Consider the following 12,220-nt stretch of genomic DNA (forward strand, 5'->3'; position numbering starts at 1 on the left):
AATATTTATTTTATATATATATATATATATATATTAAAATAGGAAATAATGTATTCATAAATAAAAATATTATTATTAAAAGTTGAATATGTAGATAAAAAAGTAAATTATAACTTGTAAAAAATGTCTCTAGAATTTATTATATAAATAGTAAAAGTAATATATCTATATAAATTAAATTATATTAAATTATAAGATATTTAGATATATCTACTAATTAATTAATTAGTTGTTGTACTTAATTTGATTTAATAATTTAGAAAAAAATTGAATAACACTTTTTAAAAGAATGCTAATCCAAATAATTTAGATTGAAGATAAGAAAAATATAACCAAATTATATAATAGAACATAACATTCCTATAAGTTTCCTTTAAATTAGATCTAATATCAAGTAGATATTTATTATTATCAGTGAGATAATCTAATCTTACAATTATTTAAATTTTGTTTTTATGGAAAGAATCGTATTATTTATTTTAGAAAAAAAACAAAAAATATTTATTATTATAATTTAAATAGAATATAAAATATATATTAAACCAAATTTTTTTAATAATTACTCAATCACAAATATGCATCACAGACATGAGATTTAAGAATATACAAAATAAATATAACACCTACTCTCTTTACACTAACACGATAATAAGATAATCATTACAAGTCTCTTTAACATAAATTAAATATAACAACATATAATAATAAAAAATAATTAAATTTAAAAAAGTTATAGAACACCTATTGTAATACCTTACCACACAAAGTCTAATGCTTAAATAAGAAAACTGAGGTGCCAAGGTAATACGGGAATTTTTTTCATAAATAAAAAAATCCATATTTTCCCAAACACCATTTTTAAACTTTAATTCCCCAAATGCGATTTTTTTTTGTTTAGAGCATGTTCGTCCCACCCCGGTGAAGTCTATAAAAATTATAGAGTTCGCCTTACCCCCGGCGAACTCCCTTCAAATTTTTTGAATCCCACGTTTTTAATCAACTTTAATCTATTATCATCATCTCAAAATAGTATATAGATATACAAACAGTACATAGGAGTACACAAAAATATACAGACAACAAGCATGGCTTCTTCAAGGATTTTTTCATTATAAATTAAAAAAAATAAGCCATACTTAACAATGAAAACCATTATCAACGTCTCCAGAAATACACAGTTACATCGGAATAAGTCATATTTAACAAGGATTTTTTAAAATAAAATACGACTTATAATTAAAAAAATTGTTATTAAATATGACTTATTCCGGTGGACCTGTGTATTCCTGGAGACAATGATAATAGTTTTCATTGTTAAATATGGCTTATTTTTTGAATTTATAATTAAAAAAATCCTTGAGGAAGCCATGCTTGTTGTCTGTGTATTTTTGTGTACTCCTATATACTGTTTGTAGATCTATATACTATTTGGAGATACTGATAATGGATTAAAATGGATTAAAAATGTTGGATTGAAAAAATTTGAAGGAAGTTCACTGGGGATAAGGTGAACTCTATCATTTTTATAGAGTTCACCGGGGGGTGCGGCAAACTTGCTCTACATAAAAAAATCGTATTTAGGGAATTAAAATTCAAAATTGATGTTGGGAGAAATTTGAATTTTTTTTATTTTATTTCTAAAAGTAAACGTATATATAATAATAGTTGAAAGAAATTTTATAACGAAGAGCCTTTGAAGGAAAGTTTAGAACAAAGGGCGTATCGCTCACGTAAATGAAAAATTTGCGTATGAAGAAACGTAATATATATATATATATATATATATATATATATATATATATATATATATGAATAATAAAAAGAGTGTCAAAAGATACAAAATATTCAAGTTCGAGACTCAACCTGTGAAGTTAAGGTCGGCCGGAGAATATTTACATAAATATACATAACCCAAAACAGACAAAACAATAACCTGTTTCTCCACATCGACCTCTAAGAGGGACAAAGTCAAGTTAAACATACAGAGGAGAATTTAAGTACAGAATACTAAACGTAAGCTCAAAACACAGAGTTCCAAATATAACAGTTCGCTTGCAGAATGAATTCCAGACGCTTACCGTGGTGCCTCTCGACCTGCATATGAAAATAACAACATATATATAGTATAAGAACTGGAGGTTCTCATCATGGTAACACTGCCCACATAACTAACATATAAGGTCCCGGGAAAGCCGAAGGCAATCCTAGAACTTTCGACAAAGGATTCAAACTTAAAACTATTCTTTAAGTGGGATAGTTAAGAGTTCAACATTCTAACTCAACCTAATTTGATTCTTTGACCTCTCACCTTCCTCCGTTTCTCCAGAACTCCATAGCACAAACAACCAAAATAGAGACTGTAACACCCCAACTATCAAAATGTCACGCTTCCCGCTGCGCCACTCTGATAGCTCGGGTATTACGACAACTCTTAAAATATTTAATACTAAAATATGAGCCTGTTTAAAACTTTAAACCGTACAATCGCTCCAAAATACATTTTGATAGGTAATATACATCCATACATATAATACAACTTACAAACTCACAAAGAATACATATATATATATATATATATATATATATATGTACATATTAATAGTTTTACAAGCATTAGCTAATACAATTCCTATCCCTCTTATAGAATGTATAAAGATAAAGATGAGGGAACAATAAATAATAAAACAATACAGAAATATCGTCTAACAGAAAAGAAATAAGCTCTTCCAAACATCGTGGTCCGTAACCTGAAAAAGAAAAGACCTGCAGGGAGTGAGAACATCATTCTCGAAAGGATTCTCACTATAGGGTTGTAGAATTAATATAATAGGATACGCGAGATAAGATCGTTACAGTGATTAATAACCGCCTTATGCATCTTTTCAAAAGCAAAGATTTACTATAAAAGAAAAGTCTGAAATCTTTTCTGAAAGAGAAAACTGTTCATTTCTTAAAATTCAAAAGCCTTTAAAAAGGTTTATCTATGCTGAACCATATTAGTTTTTTATACTTTTCTAAACCAGAAACATCAACCAAACATGGCCTTTGGCCCACCTCGTGGTCAACCACGGCTCTAAGCCCAAACAATCCAAACAACAACCAATCACGACAGTTCAACCGAATCCCAGTCGCAAACACAAGTAGGAAAGTTCAAGCACAAACAAACAATTACTTCATGTAGAACAATTAGCATTTAACTATAATTAATTACAAAGGCATACCAAGTACAGTATGCACATCCAAACAATGTCACATAGATGCATATGATGAATGCCTGTCCTAGTGGCTAATGAGTCTCATCTGTTGGTTATAAAGCCAACCCGACAAGTTCTGGTAGCTAACCATTGGATTGTCCCTCTGTCATGCATCCCCAACTCGAGTTATTCACAATCAATCATAATTCACATCCAACACCCTCACTGGTGTATATTCATGGAGGCGAGCTCATCCGGAACTTTCACAGTGTCCGGCCACACTTACGACATAGGATCGGCAGAGTATCGAGTCTCCACCTGGAGCATGTGGTGGCTAGCCATTGCTTTCACCTAGGAAAACTCGTATCTCAGATAGGTGAAGTGCAACAATCACAATATCAACAACTCAGCATATATGTATTTATTCTCAGTCATAAATCAACATTCATCTTAGTCGTCCGGCTTAAATTCATGATTCATAGTCAACCATGATTCGTTATCATATACTGCCCTTCTAGCTCATAACATAATAGCACTTTCACCATCCAACATCATAAAACTCATATAATCATCATTCACGCCATAAATCACTTTTCTCAAGTCACTTTTCTTTGAAATCGGATTCAATTCATCCTAGTCTTAACTTCAAAAAATCCACATTTCTCAAATCACTTATAGCTTATAAGCCATCTTTCTCAAAAGAAATAAATTTCCTTTCAAAAGCCATATCTCCACAACACCCTTCTAAAATTTCCAGACGATTCAGAAACTAGGCCAAATAAAAAATCTCTTTTGAAAGACCCAAAAATTAGTCATAAAAAAATATAATTTGGTAATAGAAATTTCTCGGCAGAGTCTCAAGACTTTAGGGGAGAACAACATAATTCGTTTCCTCAAATTTGTTTTAAATCCTTAAAACCTTAGATTCCTGATGTAAGTAATAAAATAGAGATCAAACCCAGACCGAGTCGTGTAATTAATTACTCCACCTACATTTTCAAAACTATTTCTTTTACTTGAACCAAACCAATCTCAACCCCATATTAAAATCTGAAACGTTTCCAACGACTCGGAAATCATTTTAGTTTTTCCTAAACCAGAAGTCTAAAGGATACTTAAACTTTTCTTAAAATGTCAAAGAAAACGAGATTTATAAATCGAAAACTAAGTTCTTCAAAGTCACTAGAACTCCTCCAAGTAAAAATCTTTAAATAAATTCAATTATATAAACCCTTTTTACCTTTAAAACAACTTTAAAGTAAAAATCTCTTCCGAACAACTCCCACCCAAACATGATATTTTTCTTAGGAAACAAAGCCAAGTTATAATTTTCTTTTTGATAATTTGTTTCAAAACATAATTCATAACTTTATTAAATGATTCAAGTAACATAAGATCATAATTTTTCCAAATGATATTTTGATAAAGCCTCGGATCCCATCGGAATTTCGGCAATACCTCCCCTAAAACTTGGACTTTGCCACCCTTTCCGGGTCGCATCCAAACCATTCCACAACCCTCTTTAAAGGGTTCAAATCCAAATCATCTCAAAATCCAACTGAATCCAAAGGTGCATGTCCATTTTCATATTTCAAGAAAACCAAATCAAACTCAAATTGATTTTCGACAGGTTAAACTTGATTTCAAAGCTTTAAATAAGCGAATTTAAAGAAACACTTCAAAACTGTCCATTTCACAAAACCAAATAATAATCAAATCAACCAAGCATTCATATTCATCCAAGACAACCAACATTACATAAGACTTATACAATCACTCAAGGTTACATTTTTACCACGTAATATCCATATATAATAATTCCAATTTATAAAATAGGCTTCTCTGAAAAGGACCCTACCTCGACAAATTGAAACAATAACCCAAACGCCTCTCAGAAATCCTTTCGTCTCGACCCAAAATCAATGACAGCTTCAAAGCATAGCCCTACACACTTTCGCAGTAGCATAAACAGCTCTAAATCACAACAAGCAACCTTGGTTACTAAATCCTAAGAACATTAATATCGTAAAGGCTTTAATACACATACAGAACACTAACACGGGGATTTCTGAAACATAATTACCTACTGAAATGATAATACGAGGCAGCTGCAAACTCTGAGCACAGAAAGTAAGCACGAATACCCAACCCTATGACGGACAACACCGCAACGCCTCAGCATAAGTTCATAGGGCAACGATAAAAGGCCTTTTGAATCAGAAATGCTTACCAATACAGGGGACTCAGTGGCTGTTTTCGGTGATAGAAGCGGCGGAGACAAGGTGCGGCGACACCCAGCAGCTCTTCCTCCCTCCACGCGACCCAGACAGCTGCTGCAGTAACATTCAGTGACTACAGTATTCCCAGAATTCAAACAGGACCAAAGCTAATAACAAGACCCTTACCGCAACTAAGAAGAAGTGACCGAGCCAAGTAGCGGCATCCCCGGCAGTGTTTCCGGTGGCCATGGACGGCTCGCAGCTAATAAGGATGGCTCGTGGCTCAATGGACGACGGCGAGGCAGAATGGCAACCCAGCAGCGGCGGCTCCCTCTTACGTGCCCTGGGTCACGCTCGTCTCTCTCTCTCTCCTGATCCCCTCTGCCAGTGTTGATAAAGAGATTTTTGTGTGGTAAACAATTTCACAAATGAATTATCGTTGTAAGTATAGTTTCTAAACCAACAAATAATCCTTTCATACAAAAATTTGGTTGTCACAAGTAACAAACCCCTAAAAATAATAATCGAATTATTCAAAACTCGGGTCGTCTCTCAAAGGAATTGTAGGGAAGTGTTCTCGTTATTGGTTATGAGTTGTATATTTTGGGGTTTTGAATAAGGAAAAAGAAATGTAAATGGCTAAAGAATTAAACTAACAACTAGAAAAGCTCTTAGCAAGGTATAAAAATTAGAAGTCCTATCCTCATTATCTTCCTCAATTGTGACAACAATTTTCCATTGCTCCAGTTAGTTAACCTCTAACGATGAAGGAAAGTCAAGTGAAAGTAATCAATTTCATTCCTCAAGTCCCAGTCAACTCCTAAGGAAAGACTAGCTTTAGTGGAATTCAAAATCAATTAACAACTTCTAATTATGAATCAACAAAAGCATTAGATAACTCAAGTGTTACTCATTACTCAACCTAAGCCAGGAGAAGAAAATTCTACTCTAACTTCCTTCCAAGCATTTTATCAAACACTTGGAAGGCATAAAAGGAGAGCATAGTAAAATTACAACAAGAATTAAATCTAACAACTACTAATTGCAAAGAATTAACAATAATAATAAAAAAGGCACAATTAACACGAGTTACCTCAAATTGCATTAAAAGAAAATAAAAGGAATAAGAGTGTATCAACAACAAAGTATACAAAATAAGGAAAATTACAACAAAAGAATAAAGGAATAAGATATAGCAACAAGAAATTGAGAAGGAGAAGTAGATGAGAAGAAGAATTAAAACCTAGATCTAAGAAGAGATTAAACCTAATCCTAATCCTAATTCTAGAGAGAAGAGAGAGATTCTCTCTCTAGAAACTAACTCTAAACTAAAACTCTACTAAACTATGACTTAGATGATGACTAATTAGTAACTAGATGGATAGATGCCTCATCCCTCTTCATTCCTTGGGTTTAACAGCATCAGAAGTGAGTTGGATTTAGGCTTGGGAAGCCCAGAAATCGCCCCCAGCAGAATCACTTTAAGTGGGTCACGTGCGAGCACCGACGCGTATGCGTACGCGTCGCTTGGAATTTTTTCTATCCGTGCGTGTACGCATCACCATGCAACTTCACTTTCTATGCGTGCGCATCTACTGCGCATGAGCATCGATGAGTGCATCCCAAATCCTTGGTTTTCCATGATTTCTCCACTTTGCATGCTTCTCTCTTCACTCCTTTGATCCATTCCTAGCCTTTTCATCGTGAAATCTCTAACAAACAAACCAAGGCATCTAGTGGAATCAAAGGTGAATCAAAATTAAACTTTAAAGGCCTAAAAAGCATGTGTTTACACTTAAGCATAATTTAGGAGAAAATTATGAAAACATGCTATTTTCTTGAATAAATGTGGGAAAAGTGGATAAAATCCACCTAAATTAAGCACAAATTGTACCACAAAATAGTGGTGCATCAAATCTCCCCACACTTAAACCAAGCATGTCCTCATGCTTAACCAAGAGAAAGACGAAGGGTCCTATTATTTATTCAATGCAACTAAACTACATTCAATCTACCTAAATGCAACTTATCTAAATGCAAGTAACTAAATGGATGCAAGTACTTGGTCAAAATGAATCAATTCCCAAGAAACCAATATAAGCATAAGGGCTAAGGATAATAACAACCGAGCCAAACCACAATTGAATTGAGTTATTAGAGATTTTACAAACTTGCAAGAGAGGGAATGATTCTAGGTGAAAACATGCAATTGAGCATCAAACCCTCACCGGATGTGTTTGCACTCTAGTCGCTATAGGGTTGATCACTCATTTCTCCCCTAATCATGCTTTCCAAGATTTGTTTTTCATCTAACATCAACAATTATTCAATGCATGCATACAAATATCATGAGGTCTTCTCTTGGGTTGTAATGGGGCTAGGGTCAAGGTAAGGATACATATGGTCAAGTGAGCTTGAGATTTGAATCTTTGATCAACTTAAGCTTCCCACCTAACCCATATGACAACCTATACAATTTCAAAGCTAACCTAACTACCCATTCTTCACTCTTTTCACACACTCATGCATTCTTTTCTTGATCACAACTCATATGCATTGACTTTATTGAACTTTACTTTAGGGCATTTTGTCCCATTTTTATTGCATTTCTTTTTTTCTTTCTTTTTCTATTTTTTTATATTTTTTTCCTTCTTTTTTTATCATCTTTTTTTCTTTTTGCAATAAAGTATACAAAAGCATCAATGCATATGGTTTTACATTTAATTACCACATGAGCATATACCCAATTCCCAAAATTTTCAATAGAAATACAAAACACTCTTTTTATCCCAACCAATGTCCCAAGTTTCCCACATTTGAATGATACACACTCTCACTAGCCTAAGCTAATCAAGGATCCAAATAAGGAATAATTATTATTTTTCGCTTTAAGACTTGTAATGTGCTAACATTAAGAACAAGTGGGTTAATCGTAGGCTCAAAGTTGGCTAACAATTGAGGATAAAAGGTAAGGCTATTTGGTTAAGTGAGCTAAATGAAATGATGGCCTCAATCATATAAATGCGTGTCTACACAAATTAATGGACATAAAGAATCAAACAAATCAAAGATTACACTCATAGAAAGAGAATAATGCGCACAAGAAGAAAATAAATAAAGTGGTTATAGGATGTAACCACACCATTAGGCTCAAAACTCACAAGCTTGTGTTCTTAGCTCAAAACATATTCCACAAGATATAATTCAAGCAATTTCAATGAAAAAATTTTCTACTCAAATCAATTGGGCCCTATAAGTAAGTTTCTTGGAAAATCGCAATATTTTGACAAAGCTTATTTCCTAAATGCAATGTTGTGATTGAGAAAGGTAAAAATCCTTAGTTTATTCCCTTTTTCAAACAAACTAAATTCTCATAAGCAAATATATATATATATATATATATATATATATATACTATCAACTACAAATGCAAATCCAACTAAAAATACCAAAACATACACAACCAAAGATGCTAAGTGCAACAAGCTAACCAAAAGTATCCAAAATACCAATATAATAATCCAAAAGACAGTAAATGAGAGTGCAAATATATATATATATATATATATATATATATATATATATATATATATATATATATATATATATATATATATCTTTCATAAGAAATCGAATAAAAATATGACGATTTTTTCCAGGAAATCCCCAACGAAAAATACACACTATTCCCGCTTTTTTATCGAATCGATCATAACCACTACCCATATTTCTTGGTTTCAATAGGACTCCTTACGAGCGTTGTTTCTATCTACTATTATCTAAAAATAATCAAGTTATTAATGACTAGACGAAACCAAGAAATAACTCCTCACGTGCAAAATTATAGAGGGTCCCCTTTAAGATCAAACAATTCCATCGAATTGAGTATGATTGTATGTGTGATAGCATCTACTATACCAGGAATATCAATGAACCCGATTATTGAAATTGCTCAGGATACCCTTTTTTAGCTTCTAGAATCTATTTCTTAGTTCAAGATCCGACCCCTCTTATCTTACTAACTGGAATATATATATATATATATCCCCCCCGGACCGCCCAGATCCCACGAGTGAATAGAAAGTTAGATCTACATTGGATCTCACCTGAATTGCCCCATCTATCCTCCTGAGGAGTTTACTTACATGTACAAAAATGTTGGCATCAATTCCCATATCTATAAATAAAGAAAAACTCTCAACACAACCCCAAAATTAAGAAAACAAAAAGAAAATGTCATCAATCAAGGTTTGATGGAATCAGCACTAACCCATGTCCAATAATGCTTCTTAACAGACACAGCTTTATCCGCGAGATTCTTCGCTAAAGTAAGATAAAAAAAAAGCAACTAAAACTGAAGTATGAAATTTTCACCAAAATATAACATCTCCGCCGACGACGTCGACCTTCCCACACTTAGAAAGAAGTATCATCCTCGATGCTACATGTAGGACTAGGTGGAAGGATCGACATCTGAATCTGACTGGGGCTCTGGCTGTGGCTACGGTTGTGGCTGTGTAGAAGCCTGAATCTCCGAAGGTGCCTCTGCTTGCCCAGCCTCCTCCTCATGATCCACCTCCTCAGGGGGTATAGCGGCTCCCATCGATGCCAACATCTGATTCACGTGCCTAAAGTGTCGCTCGATGCTGCGGTCGCTCCGATCCATGCGCACGATCAGGTGCTGGACTAGCCTGTAGGTCAACTGAGGTGCTGATGAAGGTGGTGGTGGTGGTTGACTAGCTGATGCGGATGGTGCAGAGGGTCCGGCTGCTGCTGTAGAAGATGATGGGCCAGATGTTGCTGCTGCTGAAAAAGGTGGTAGTCTGAATGCTGCTACTGCTGAGTGGGCTCTAGATCTGTGCGGGGCTGGTCTCTCATCCACTCAAGTCCCCCACAGAATCACTTTCTCCTTTCCGTTGATCGGGGGTGGCGACTCATCATCCTGATGCCATGGCACGCTAGCCCGCTGACACATCTCAGTGACCAAAGCAGGAAATGGGAGTGTGCCACGGATATGCGCTCGCCACATATACTACCTGATCAGGCGGGGAAGATACAGCTGGTGCCCCTCCATAATGCACCTGATCAGGGCGAGCATGTCCACCAGAATCTCTGAGAAGTGCGCGGTAAGCATCACTTAATGGGCAAAGATCTGCTGCCATGTCCTCGCCTCCCGAGTCAGGTAATCGAACTTCATCCTCTTGGGCTTTGTTTTGTTAGCATCCTGATGAGCAGATAATTTATACGCTTTTTGGCATTGTTTTTAGGTAGTTTTTAATAGGATATAGTTACTTTTAGGGATATTTTCATTAGTTTTTATGCTAAATTTACATTTCTGGACTTTACTATGAGTTTGTGTGTTTTTCTGTGATTTCAGGTAATTTCTAGCTGAAATTGAGGGACCGGAGCAAAACTCTAATAAAAGGCTGACAAAGGACTGATGATGCTGTTGGATTCTGACCTCCCTGCACTCGAAAAGAATTTTCTAGAGTTAAAGAACTCCAAATGGCGCGCTCTTAACGGCGTTGGAAAGTAAACATCCAGAGCTTTCCAGCATTATACAATAGTCCATACTTTATTTGATATTTGATGACGCAAATTGGCGCTCAACGCCAGTTATACGCTGCAACTTGGCGTTCAACTCCAAAAGAAGCCTAAGCTCGTGTAAAGTTCAAGCTCAGCCCAAGCACACACCAAGTGGGCCCCGGAAGTGGATTTATGCATCAATTACTTACTTCTGTAAACCCTAGTAGCTAGTCTAGTATAAATATGACTTTTTACTATTGTATTCGGTGTCTTTTGACTATCTAGTCTTTGACCATTCGGTCTTTTAACCATAGGTCCTTCTCCCTATTTTTGAATTTATATCACATTTTGGGGACTGGCCATTCGGCCATGCCTGGACCTTCATCACTTATGTATTTTCAACGGTGGAGTTTCTACACACCATAGATTAAGGGTGTGGAGCTCTGCTGTACCTCAAGTTTCAATGAAATTACTACTATTTTCTATTCAATTCCACTTGTTCTTATTCTAAGATATTCGTTGCAGTTCAACATGATGAATGTGATGATCCGTGACACTCATCATCATTCTCACCTATGAACACGTGACTGACAACCACTTCCGTTCTACCTTAGACCGGGCACATATCTCTTGGATTCCTTAATCAGAATCTTTGTGGTATAAGCTAGAATTGATGGCGGCATTCATGGGAATCCGGAAAGTCTAACCTTGTCTGTGGTATTCCAAGTAGGATTCCGGGATTGAATGACTGTGACAAGCTTCAAACTTGCGATTGTTGGGCGTGATGACAAACGCAAAAGAATCAAGGGATTCTATTTCGACATGATCGAGAACCGACAGATGATTAGCTGTGCTGTGACAGAGCATTTGGACCATTTTCACTTAGAGGATGGGATGTAGCCATTGACAACGGTGATGCCCTACATACAGCTTGCCATGGAAAGGAATAAGAAGGATTAAAGGAAGATAGTAGGAAAGTAGAGATCCAACAGGGACAAGCACCTCCACACACTTATCTGAAATTCATACCATTGAATTACATGAGTAACTCTATCCTTTTTTATTTATTTATTTTCATATACTATAATTTCTTAATAGAGTTGAATCCGCCTGACTGAGATTTACAAGATGACTATAGCTTGCTTCATACCAACAATCTCCGTGGGATCGACCCTTACTCACGTAAGGTATTACTTGGACAACCCAGTACACTTGCTGGTTAGTTGTGTGGAGTTGTGACTAAGTGTGATTCACGTTTGAGAGCGCTACCAAGTCTTTGGA

Source organism: Arachis hypogaea, chromosome 3, assembly GCF_003086295.3.
Source record: "Arachis hypogaea cultivar Tifrunner chromosome 3, arahy.Tifrunner.gnm2.J5K5, whole genome shotgun sequence".
NCBI lineage: Eukaryota > Viridiplantae > Streptophyta > Magnoliopsida > Fabales > Fabaceae > Arachis > Arachis hypogaea.